The 13,138-nt window shown below is 41.8% G+C and overlaps 1 long non-coding RNA gene across 1 annotated transcript in view; it reads right to left on the bottom strand.

Moving 5' to 3' along the window:
* Positions 1-13,138, bottom strand: part of LOC140069768 (uncharacterized) — a 23,114-nt gene extending 9,976 nt beyond the window's left edge. Inside the window, exons 1-3 of the long non-coding RNA XR_011848851.1 lie at positions 12,981-13,138; positions 12,761-12,825; positions 11,232-11,360 (exon numbers count right to left, since the gene is read on the bottom strand). This is a non-coding gene — a long non-coding RNA (uncharacterized lncRNA). The remainder of the gene's footprint in view (positions 1-11,231; positions 11,361-12,760; positions 12,826-12,980) is intronic.

Raw genomic sequence — 13,138 nt, 5'->3', positions numbered from 1 at the left:
GAGTACCTTAATACTCGAACGAGCATCAAGCTCGGACGAGTATACTCACTCATCTCTAGTCATTAGGGTTCCCTGATTCCCCACTGGGGCTGAGTTTATCTTTGCTAGGAACCATAACTGAATTAAAGTCCCCTATAACTAATGACGGGCAGTTCTCATGTTTGTCCAGAAATAACATATATTTTTTTTAAAATCTCCAATTTGAAGGGTGGTGGAATATAAACAAAACCTAGTACACACTTAATACCCATTAGGACTCCATATAGAAATATATACCGTCCCTCTCCATCGATCATTTTATCGGAGACCCTAAAATCGATAGCATTATGTATTAATACAGATATACCTCTGGAGTAATTTGAAAAAACTGAGTGAAATTCTTGTATACACCATTTTTTTTTTTAGACAGGTTACTGACTCCCTGGTCAAATGTGTTTCCTGGAGAACCACAATTGCTGGCAACCGTCTTTTAATTAGATCGAAAATAATACATCTTTTCCTCCGGTTGTTTAACCCTCTTATATTCCACGAGATCAGGTTAATCCCCATGGAGTTTCAAGTAAGTGTAAGAAAGAAGAAAAAAAAAAAAGAAAGAAAAAAAAAAAAAAAAAACCCACATGACAACAAAAAATGAACAATGGTGATCTCCACCGGTGCCCCCCCTTCCCTACCTCCCCGCCCCCTTTTTGCTCCAGGATCTCTGGAACTCCTATCTCAGGAGCTGCCTATGATCCCCTTTGCTTACACCCGTAATTCTATCTTCTCTTCATGATTTACAGGCCTTTAGCGTCCAACCATTCGGATGCGGATTCAGGATCCCCGAAGAAATTTGATTGCCCTTGGTATATTACCTTTAGCTTCACAGGGAACATCATTGAATATACAATATTTGCTTCCCTCATCCTTTTTTTAACCTCGTCAAAGGATTTTCGTCTGGTTAATGTCTCCCTGGAGAAATCTGGATAGACCGAGATTTTTACCCCGTTCACTGAGGGGTCCGGGTGATCTCGTAGTTTCTTCAGGATTAAATCTCTATCATTTGAAACCAGAATTTTGCACAGTACTGAGCGAGGGAATGAACCTGGTGGGTGCCTTTTTGATATAACTCTATGAGCCCTTTCGACAGCAAATGTTGGAGATAAGTTATCTCTACCTATTTTGTCTATTAGCCAGTCATGAATAAATTTAATCATATTATCCCCTTCTGCCTTCTCTGGGATCCCTATAAACCGCAGGTTGTTCCGCCTGGAACGATCCTCCAGGTCCGCTATGTTATCCCTCAGTTCCTTATTTTCTGATCTGATTTTTTCATGGTTTTTCTTTAGAGAAAGAAACTCCTGCTCGACTTTTTCCTCTGAGATTTTTTGTGTTTCTTTAAGCTTGGAGACATCTTCTCTCAAGAGAGATATGTCACTCCTGGCTGCCCCTATCTGTTTGGACAGATCTTCAATGGTGTTCTGGCACCCTTCTATTGAGTGGTTGCATAATTTAACTGAATACAAAATTTCTTTTAGCATTTCTTCATTGTCCTCTCTACCCTGACTTCCCTCCTCTTCCTCTTCCTCTACATCCAGTGGGGTATATCTTGATCCCTTTGGTCTATTATCCTGTTGCCCCTCTTGCCCACCACCTTTACCAACCCCTCGGGTTTTCACTGGGGGGGGTTTTCCACAGTTTCTCAATCTTACTTTGGGATTCTGTCTTTCCCTTCAGGGGGGACGTCCCCAGGGATTTTCTGGCATTCGCTTTGGGCCCCATTGTGTTTGATAACCTTCAATTTGTGTGGCATATAAACCTTTGACAGCTTTTTGACCATACAGCACAATTAGTAAATGACCTAGAGTCCATAAAGTCTCATCAACAGCGATATGAAAAAATTCACAACATAAGCCGGCTGTAACAAATTTTTGCTGTTAGAGACAACACAATTGGTAAATGACCTAGAATCCATAAAGTCTCATCAGCAGTGAAACAAAAAGTTCACAACGTGGACCAATTATAACGAACTTTTGCTGTTAGAGACAAATAAGTCCACCAAAGCAGTCCATCTAGAGATGTAATAAGTCCACTATAATTGTAGCGTGTCAATCGGTTTATGGCTTATTCCAGCTATCATAAACCACCAATAAAGACAGCGGGGTCACTTGTCGACCTTAATAGTCAAAGGAGTAACAATGTCAAAGGGATAACAATGTAGACATGGAAAGTCCCAATAAAGAGACAAAAAGCATGGAACAATCTCACCAAAGATGATTCCACTTCTGGGCCGGCACTTCAGATCGTCATAGCAGGAAATTCCGATTATCCAACAGCGCTGTGGAAGCAGAAGTCCGACCGACCGGGGGCTATGGCATTAGGATCCGATTTCTTGGGGTCTTTGCTGTAATTCGGCCGTCGGTCGCGGCTCTCAGTGCCAGCCACGCCACTTAGAATTCTCCCCCTGGGACAAATACGCTCTGGGCCTCTTTGGCTTGTAGTCCTCCACGTACCTCTTCTGGGCCACCAGCCACTAGACGCGATCGCCTCCCGTGCGACGCGACCAGCGCTGATCCGCCGCTGAACAGGGTCTTCAGTGGGTTCTAGGGGGACTCAGAGATGTCCACTATGGGAGCCAGGCCTCTATCCCAGAGATGCCTCCGCCACCGCAGAGTTCACGGATCTCACCCCGCTACGGGGACCGGCTGTCAGACATCCCAAGTTTAGGACGCCGGGCCACATCCAGGTACGGGTTTAGGCGCAGGGGATCGCGCGGCAGTGCGACGCCGGCTACGTCATGCCGCTACGTCCTGCCGCTCTGCTCCTCCTCAGCCAATTGCAATGCAGTTTTAACTGCAACGTGTGACCGCACCCCCAATATCCAGAGTCAAGCATAGAATCATCAGATTGTGCTAGTGCCCAAGTACCCGACCAAAAAAAGTCTTTAAATAACCTTTTAGTTACAACCTTAAAACAGCCCAGACAGTGATGCTTGATATCATTTGTCATGAAAGACACCATTGCTGAGCTGGAGTGTTTCTGCCACTTTTTGTGTGCCAAAATCTTCATACGTCAAACATCTGGAAACTAATAACAAATCAGACCCAACACTGGAAAAACGAACATGGTGCTTGTTGGAAAACAGGGATGGGTTACTAAAGAGAGAGTTGAAATTTTATACATTGTTTCAACAGCTAGCACGTGTATTTCTGTGGGCTCACATACAGCTGTGTAGGAGGTGACTGCCCAAGACACCGAGCAGGTCCTATTACTGCCTGCATTTTCTGCTTGTTTAAGGTCTTGTGCACATGAATGTATTCTTGCCCAGGCGAGCATCCAGCCGGGTGTGGGAGAGAGGAGCAGGAGGGGTGCTCCTCACCGCTCCCCTCTCCATTGAAAGCAGAGCAGCGTTGCCATATAAGGGCATAATAAAGAGCCTGTCCTACATTATGCACAGCGGCTGCCTGGTTCGGCCATGGACTCCAAGTTCTTCGGCACTGCAATGTGTGTACTTGCTGCATGTGCAGGAAATGCGCTACGTGTGGCGGTGACCTTACATGGCTTTTCTACTATTTATGAGTTGGAATTTCAGGTACCGTATTTTCTTCCGTGTCGGTCTGCAGTTCAACTTCTGCCGTGTCGGTCTGCAGTTTCCGCTGGAGATCTGCTGTCTCCGGTAGCGGGGACCTATGTAAGTATGCCATTCTCCACCTCCCCCTAACCTTCCCCTCTCACCTATCCCCGCGTTCCGCGTCTCGGCGTCTCGTCTCGTCTCGTCTCGTCCCGTCGGGTCGGGTCTCCGCTCCGCCCCCGGACCTCCGCCACGCCCCCGGACCCTGCGCCTTATAGTCCGATGCGCCTTATACTATATGGAATTATTACATATATAAGGCGCATCGGACTGATGGGCCTTATATTCCGGTGCGCCTAATGGCCCGGAAAATACGGTAAGTGATCTATTAAATGACTCAGGGCTGTAGTGTTTGGTCCCGTAGACCTAATTATCTGATATTTTAGACAATTATCTGCACAATAATTTATCTGCTCAATAAAATATTAATTTGTTATTTACTCTTTACTATGTTCGGAGATCATTTGCTGAATTATTAAAATAAAAAAAATTGTCCCTTTTCCTCAAGATTTTTTGTGTGCTTTTTTTGTTAAAGTAGTAAATCGTAAGTAAACCTGTACACATTTGTTTTTTTCTTAACCTCTTAAAGAGAACAGTCAGGCAAAATAACCCCCTAATCTAAATATATTTTCATAAACTGCCATTAGAGAGCATTGCCTCTATCCCTTTAATTGTCCCTTTACTTGCCTGTAAACTTAAGCATTGAGGTCCTAAAGCTGTATGCAAATGACCTGTGAAATGTTCAATGAGTCATTAGCATATTCAAGCTGTCCGGCTTATTCATGAGTGGGAGGCACAGCCACACCCATGAGTGCTTGACTGACAGCCTGTATAATGGTGTGATGGCTGCTCCATGTGCTTGCTGATGGCCACACCCCCTGCAGCCTGTGTGTGTATAGGAGAGATACAACAGCTCCAGGATGCAGCCATGTTATAGCAGTACATATCAGGTACTTGTGTAGCTGATGTCTGTGTATCACACATGTGTATTAGGAGGATGCAGTATGTCAGCAGATGCAGCACACACACTAGCAATGCTTTACTATACATTACACACAGACCTGAGCAGGGGGAGGAGAGGGGACGGGTAACAGGGGTGACATCACTGCCTCTGACCATGTGACTAGCCTCATTTACATAATAAAGAATAGATGATTTTATAATGATTAATGTATGAAATAACTAGATAAAGGCTGGGATGGGATCCCATGAGCTGCTCCAACAGGTAGAGGTGACAGAAATAGTGACAGAGACCTGATGACAGGTGTCCTTTAACCGGTTAAGGACCAGGCCCTTTCCTGTTTTTTCATTTCCATTTTTCACTCCCCACCTTCAAAAATCTATAACTGTGTAAAGAGCTGTGTGACGGCTTATTTTCTGCGTAACAGATTGCACTTCATAATGATGGTATTAAATATTCCATGCCATGTACTGGGAAGCAGGAAAAAAATTCCAAATGCTGTGAAAATGGCAAAAAAAAACACATTTGCGCCATTTTCTTGTGGGCTTGGATATTACGGCTTTCACTGAGCACCCCAAATGACATGTCTACTTTATTCTTTGGGTTGGTACGATTACGGAGATACCAAATTTGTATAGGTTTTATAGTGTTTTCATACATTTATAAAAATTAAAACCTCCTGTACAAATTTTTTTTTTTTTGCCATCTTCTGGCGCTAATAACTTTTTTTATACTTTGTTGTACAGAGCTGTGGGTGGTGTCATTTTTTTGTGACATTTGATAATATTTTCAATGATATCATTTTTAGGACTGTACGACCTTTTGATCACTTTTTATCGATTTTTTTTATATTTTTCAAAATGGCAAAAAAGTGCCATTTTCGACTTTGGTGATATTTTCCGTTATGGGGTTAAACGCATTGAAAAATGATTAATATATTTTGATAAATCGGGCATTTTCGGACACGACCATAGCTAATGTGTTTATGATTTTTGCGGTTTATTTATATTTATGTCAGTTCTAGGGAAAGGGGGGTAATTTGAATTTTTAGTTTTTTTTATTATAATTTTTTTAACTTTTTTTTTCTTTTTCTTTTTACTACTTTTCAGACTCCCTAGGGTACCTTAACCTTAGGTTGTCTGATCGATCCTATCTTATACTGCCATACTACAGTATGGCAGTATATGGGGATTTTCTACCTCATTCATTACAATGTGCTATCAGCACATTGTAATGAAGGGGTTAAAACAAAATAACCTCGGGTCTTCGGAAGACCCGAGACTACCATGGAGACGGATCGCCACTCCCCGATGGCGTCACGGGGAGCGACGATCCTAGGCAAGATGCGCCGCCGTCTTTTTGAGGCTGCCGGCAGCGATTGCTGTAATAATTGCTGGCACCGATCGCGGGTGTTATCGGTAAGTCTTTGCTGCAATATGCAGCAAAGACTTACCGCCTATGGAGAGGGCTCAGCCCGTGAGACCTCTCCATACAGCGGGACCTGTCCGCCGCCGTGATGTTATGGGGCTTTGAACTTTAGGTACGATTTCTCAAATTTTCATAAAAACACAAAATCACGCTTTTGCAGGACCTGCTTAGATTTCAAGTCACTTTAAAACCCCATAAATTACCCTATTATAAAAACTACACCCCCTTAATATATGTAAAACAACTTTCATGAAGTTTGTTTACCCTTTAGTTGTTTTACAGGAAATAAAACAAAATCGGATTCAATTTTGAAATTTACATTTTTTTGGCTAAATGAATGTGTTTTTGAAAAAATGTACAAATTCTCAGTGGATAAAATACCAAAACTGTCCACAAAGTTTGATACCCAATTTCTCCAGAGTATAACAATCCCCCGTATGTGGTGGTAACCTGCTGTATGGGCACACGCCAGGGCATCGAAGGGAAGCTGCGCCATTCAGAGCAGATTATGCATGGTCACTTTTTATTGGCTATACAATTTTTTGGGAAATTTGGACATATAAGGGCTTATTTTTTGTGACAATAGATGCACTTTACAAATACTTCATTTAAGTGGGTCATTGGCTTATTGATGAGATTTTATTAACTCTTTAATGTATGTAGGAAAAAAAATTTAAAATTTTGGTTTCCTTTTTTGTATTTTTGGGGGCGTTCACCGTACCATAAAAATAACATATTATCTTTATTCCCTATATCACTATGGTTATGGTGATACCTCATTTATATAGTTTTTAATATATTTTTACAATTTTACTGAAGAAAAACTAATACAGAGAAAATCTCATTCATTTTTGAATTGCCATCTTTTAGGAGATATAACACTAATATTTTTTGGTTGACAGAGCTGGTTAAGGGCTTATTTTTTACGTGTTGAGTTGTTCTTTTCAGTGATACCATTTTGGTGTACATAACTTTTTTTGATCACTTTTCAGAATATTTTTGGCAAGTTTTTCGGGTTTTGTTTTTACGGCGGTCACCAAGCGGGTCCAATAATGTTACGGAGTTGTTGTACAGATTGTTACGGATGCGGCGATACCAAATATGTGTTTTTTTTTCTGGTGATTTTGTGTTTTTTTTTACTTAGGTATGTATAGGGAATGTTTGTGTTTAGGGGACTGTGTTTATATGAAGTGTTTTTAACTTTTTTTTTCACTTTTTTTTCACTTTTTTTTACAGGTTGGCTTGAACAAGCGATCCTCTGATCACTTGTTCAAGCTCTTCTTCACCTTACACAGTGTAATACAGATGTATTACACTGTATTCTGTAACACACTGAGCATGCTGCGCTCTGTAAACACACTGGGGAACAACAGCGGTGTGGGAGGCTGGGAGCACTGGAGGAGGTAAGTACTTGTTTTTTTGTAGCCCCCTTCCCCCCACCAGCCTGCCTTTAGAATATTTATCAAAGTCGGACAACCCCTTTAATTGTACTAACCTACAGAATAATGAGAACTGCATAAACTTTCTCATTAAATGGCAGAATAGCGTTTTTATTCAATGAAACTTTCGGGGGAACAGAGTTGCAGTACCACAGCACCACCTCTATACAAAGGATACAACAAACGGGAAATACCTTAAATAAGTGGAACAGACTGAGGACGTGCCAGGAATGGTGGCCAAATGCTCGGTGCCCGCTATGCTTTCTGCTGCCAGTTTTCTGAACCACCACATGACACTGCCGGGCTGTGCTGGAATATCAAAGGGCTTATTTATTTGTATTATTCACACATCACTGATCGGATGCCAAAACAGAAACCGGTCACAGAACTGCTGATCAGAGGAAGGCGGAAGTATAAGGTTATAAACAAATGACAGCTCCCAACATGCCCAGGCTGTTACTATAAGATATCCTAGTATTGTACAGGGAAGGTGCACACACAGGCGACTATTAGGCCCCTTCCACACTTGCATTGCAGATCAGGTCAGAGTCTGATCAGGGTGCGATCAGGGTTTGGTCAGTGAAAAACTGACATTTTTCATCAGAGTTCAATCAGTTTTCAGTCAGAGTTTGTTCAGTGTCTCGGTTTTTCAGGCGTGTTTTCAATGCAATTTCAATGCGTTTTTCACACGCATATAACGCGCCCGAAAAGGACTCAGGAGTGAGGTCTATCCTTTCAATGGCAATTAATGCATGAAAAACGCATAGCACTTGCATTGCACTTGTAAGTGTCTCAGGGAGCAATGTGTTTTTGATGCATCTCCATAGACTTGTGTGGGGTGTTTTTCACGCGCGTGGCTTGCAAAAGTAGAGCATGCTGAGATTTAAACGCGCGTTAAGAAAAACGCGAGTCTGAAAAAAGCCCATTGATTACAATGGGTCAGAGTGCATTGCAAGTTCTGTGTGGCAAAAGCATGCGCAGTGAAAAACGCAAGTGTAGAAGGGGCCTTATGGTGGTGTCAGAGTTCATTGTAGGGAAAAGCATGGCATTTTTGTGCCGTTTTTTTCATTGCGTTTTTGCATCCTTGAAAAATGCAGCATATTTGCATATTGGCTTTGTCATTGGGTTTTAGGTTTAAGTGTCTTAACGTGTCTTTTTCTCCCCTGGGTTTTTTTTGTCTACATTTTTGAAAATGCATGCGTGTGTGATCAGCGTTTTGAAACGCATGTAATTACATGCACAAACAGCAGGGAGAAGATGACTCGGTTTTTACAAATTCCAAGAGACACCGCTGCCAGCAATTGCCGCACAACAAGCATTGCGTTTTTAAAAACGCAAACACAAAAACGCATCCATTTTCAATGCATTTGAAATCACAACAGAAACGCAACAAAAACGCCACATGTGTCACAGCCTAAAGATGACATAATGATAATGCCGAGCATCTCAAGGTTATTATATGGGATATTACAAGGTTGATTTTAAGACCTCATATAGAAAAGCAATGGGCGGGGCTCAGAATGAAAACATTTGCCTATCCATTGAAATGCATGCGATCAATAACAAGCACCTGATGTTTTGCATATCTACAAACCAAAAAACTGGGGGGATGGATTTATCACACCTTTTTTGTTTGTTTTTTCTCTCTTTTTTGCATCATTTTAGCATTGTTGTGCCTTTTTTGCAACTTTTAAGTACAGTTTTGCGACGTTCGCCATGTTCGTTTTTTCAGTGTTGCGCCTTATTTGTGATTGGTTTCCAGATGTTTGATGTATGAAAAAGTCACAAATTTGGTGCAAATCCTTTAAAAAGTCGCACAAAAAGCTGCAAAAACACTCAGCTTACTACTGGCATCATAGCAAACAATGTCAAGCGTCACTTCCAGGGCTGTTTTTAAGTTGTAACTGATTAAAGGCTCGTCTACATATTCAGTTTTTGAGATGCAGTTTTTGATGTCCAAACCAGAAGTGGAGTGAAAATATAAGAGGAGCAGCTTCACTCAATTACATGTACGGTAGGTACTTGCCCATTATGATCCACACCTATTTTTGGCTCCAAAAACTGCATCTCAAAAACTGAATCTGTGAACGCACCCAAAAGGTTATTAAAAAAAGTTAATAATAGGTTACTAAAAGCCTTTTTTTGGCTTTCCTAAATGATTTTTAAATGAGTTTGTACTTGGGCGTGACGATTCTGTGCTCGACTGCATATTCTGGAACATGTGGCAGTGCTGCTGGCTGAGGCTGCGTTCACACGATGCCTTGCTTCACTTTTTTTGCTGCTTTTTTGACACATTCCAAAGGGTCCTGCCTTGATCTCATACTAAGGGTGAAGACACACGTGGCGTTTTTAGGCCGCTTTTGGGCCGTTTTTAGTGCATTTTCAGATCGTAAAAAACGCGTTGCGTTTTTGACCAGTTTGAATTAAGATAATTGGTCAAACCTGTCAAAAACACATGCGTTTTCCAAAAACGCATGCGTTTTCCAAAAACACATGCGTTTTTTACGATCTGAAAACGCACTAACTAAAAACGGCCCAAAAACGGCCTAAAAACGCCACGTGTGTCTTCACCCTAAGGGTGAAGACACACGTGGCGTTTTTGGGCCGTTTTTACTAAGTGCGTTTTCAGATCGTTAAAAAGGCATCCGTTTAAAAAAAAAAACGCATGCGTTTTTTGAGAACGCATCCGTTTTTGTCAGTTTTTTCGAAATTGCGCAATGAAAAACGGACAAAAACGCAAAAAAAACGCATGCGTTTTTTAACGATCTGAAAACGCACTTAGTAAAAACGGCCCAAAAACGCCACGTGTGTCTTGACCCTAAGGCTGGTGCCACACGCACCGCTTTGTCTGCGTTTGAAAACGCAGACAGACAAAGCGTTGCCTACCGGGGCGGACCGCAGGCCGATCGCATCGGCGTTTCTATGGAAACGCCTACGATCGAGAACAAGCCGCCGGTGTTTTGCATTAAATTAACGCAAAACACCATCGGCTTGTGCCCGATCGCAGGCGTTTCCATAGAAACGCTGATGCGATCGGACCGCGGACCGCCCCAGTAGTCGAGGCTTTGTCTGCGTTTGCGTTTTCAAACGCAGACAAAGCGCTACGTGTGGCACCAGCCTAAGGTTACATTTTGTTTCCATTGCATTTACTAAAACCTAATTGGGCAAATCTCCTCTTCTCCGCCAACGTGATGCATTTGAAAACGCATGCGTTAACGCCAAGTGTGAATACACTCTTATTGTTATTTTAAAGGAAATCTGCTATCAAAATCATATAAACCCAGGACATTTTCTTATAGATTCAGGTACTGTAACTGTGGTACTATTCTCATATTTGTTATCCATGGCCTCCTTCCTTTTAAATTCAACTTTTAAAATTATGCTAAAGCCTTAAGGGCTCCTGAGGGTGTTACCAAAGCCCCTCCATGCTGCAGCTTCACAGACTGTTGCACTGTGTAAGGAGCACCAACCCCTCCCACTGTGTGCTTAAACTTTCTTTGTTGCAATGAGATTACAGCATGCAAGAGGGAAGAAAACAGTGTAACAAACTATGAAGCAGCAGCATGGAGGGGCTCTGTTAACATCCCCAGGAGACCTATGGTCTCAATAGCATAATTTAAAAGTTGCTTTTGGAAGGAAGGAGGCCATGGCATATATAAGAAAGTCATCATAATCATGGTACCTGTATCTAGAGAACTAGGCCGCTGTGTAGGATCATTCCCACAGTAACAGGAGGGTATTGTGTGGAGCAGCTGCTTGCACAGGAGATGTTTATCTCCCAGCTGTCACAGCTTACTTGACATAATCCAGTGTTCTTCATGTGTTACGGATGCATTATCTTTCTCTGTTACCACTTTATATTGGCTCTTCTCCATCCCCACATTCTTCCTCCCTTAGTGACTTAAATCATTGTTTCCATGTGGTTCTTTAAAAAAAAAAAGAAAAGGAAAATTAATTATGTATGTAACTAGCTGTAGTGAATTAAAGTGGAATCACATTGTTTTTATGTATAATACATGAAAATGAACTGTAAAAGCAATAAACAAGAGAGACCAAGGAAGTGTAACTCTTTTAAATCCTAGTTAACATTACATCAATATATAGTAATTACGGTTATAGAAAACCAATACTCTTCTCATTAAAGAAGACTTCTATCACCAGGATGAAGGATTGTAAACCAAACATACAGACATACTGGTGTGCACCCCCTCTGGCAAGATCTGTCGTTCTTAGATTATTATGCCCTAGTTTTTAAGAGAAAGGGGCTTTAAAAATTATACAAATGAGTCTGAGGGGCTCCACGCTTTATTATCTCCTATGGAGCCTGGAGCCCCTTAGGTTCATGTGCATAATTTTAAAAGCCCTTTTTTCACAAAACCTAGGGCATAGGAAGCTCATAGAAGAGCAGATCCTGCCAGAGGGGACACACAACAGTATGTCAGTGAAATGGTTTACAATCCTTCATCCTGGTGGTAGATGTGCTTTAATTGTTACTGTCCTATTTCTAATATAGAGCATTATGCAATAGTGACCTCTAGTGGTGTGACTGGCAAATTATACTATATGGAGGCATACGATACTTTCTTCCGCTCCTCCCAACTTTTGTAGTGTATAAAGAAGGAAAGAAGATGTGTCACATGAGGTACGCTACGGAAAATCTTTTGCCTTGAGCCTTTTCCTTGCTCCTCCTCCCCACAGTACAATCCACCCCAGTGACATCCATCTCACCACCACATTGGGGGGAGGAGGGATTTACTAATTCTGGCGCAAGCACGACTGTCGGCATTGGAGATCAGTCTCCGGAAAGCACAGCCCGATGTATTAAAGTGGCGCACGGCTGTTAGTAATTGATGGGTAGACGGAACTAATCAGTCTCAGTCGTGCGCCATAAAAATGCCGGCATAAACGAGATGTAAGACATAATCTTACATGGACTGCGCCTCAATTTTGCTCTCTGACCATTTTTTTCCTGGTCTATTGTGCGCTAAAATTTGCGCCAAAAAAAACACCAACAAAATACACATAAATGTGACGGATAATTTGGAAAAGCTAGGCCACAGCCACTTCCGCAAAAATAACCGAAGGAGTTGGGATAGTTGGAAACATCAGTTCTTTCTGGCGCAAACTCATTATAAATGATCCGCAACAATTCTGTGCCAAAAAACGGTAAAATCCACAAATTTTTTTTGGCAAAGATACGATAATACATCTCCCCCATTGTGTTCCCTCAGCTTCATGTCACCTTGTAGCTCCCTCTCAATGATATTGCCCCCCCCCCTCCAGGAGCTCCCCATAATAATGTAGCCCTCGCCATCAGATACTCACCTCTATGGGGCATTTCTAGGAGAGGCTGGGCACAATATCAGACTTCTGAATGAGGTTCCCCATCTCTTTAAAAAAAAAATACACATATTTCTACACTCACACATGCAATCACACACATTTATGTACTGACATATACATATATACATTTATGCATAAAATAAATACTCAATTTTATACACACCTCCATTATAAACAAATCAAATACACAAATAGTATATACCTTACAAGGCGTGGTTTTCCTTATCCCATCCTAGAAAACTTTGCTATACTTCCTATACTGTCAGACAATCTTCTTATCCAAGGAAGATGTTGGAGGCCACAGACTGACTTCATGCAGCCCAGTACACAAGTTTGAGAAGAGATTTCTCCTAACGAGAC

Source organism: Engystomops pustulosus, chromosome 7, assembly GCF_040894005.1.
Source record: "Engystomops pustulosus chromosome 7, aEngPut4.maternal, whole genome shotgun sequence".
Lineage (NCBI taxonomy): Eukaryota > Metazoa > Chordata > Amphibia > Anura > Leptodactylidae > Engystomops > Engystomops pustulosus.
This window is presented reverse-complemented; position numbering and strand designations above follow the sequence as displayed.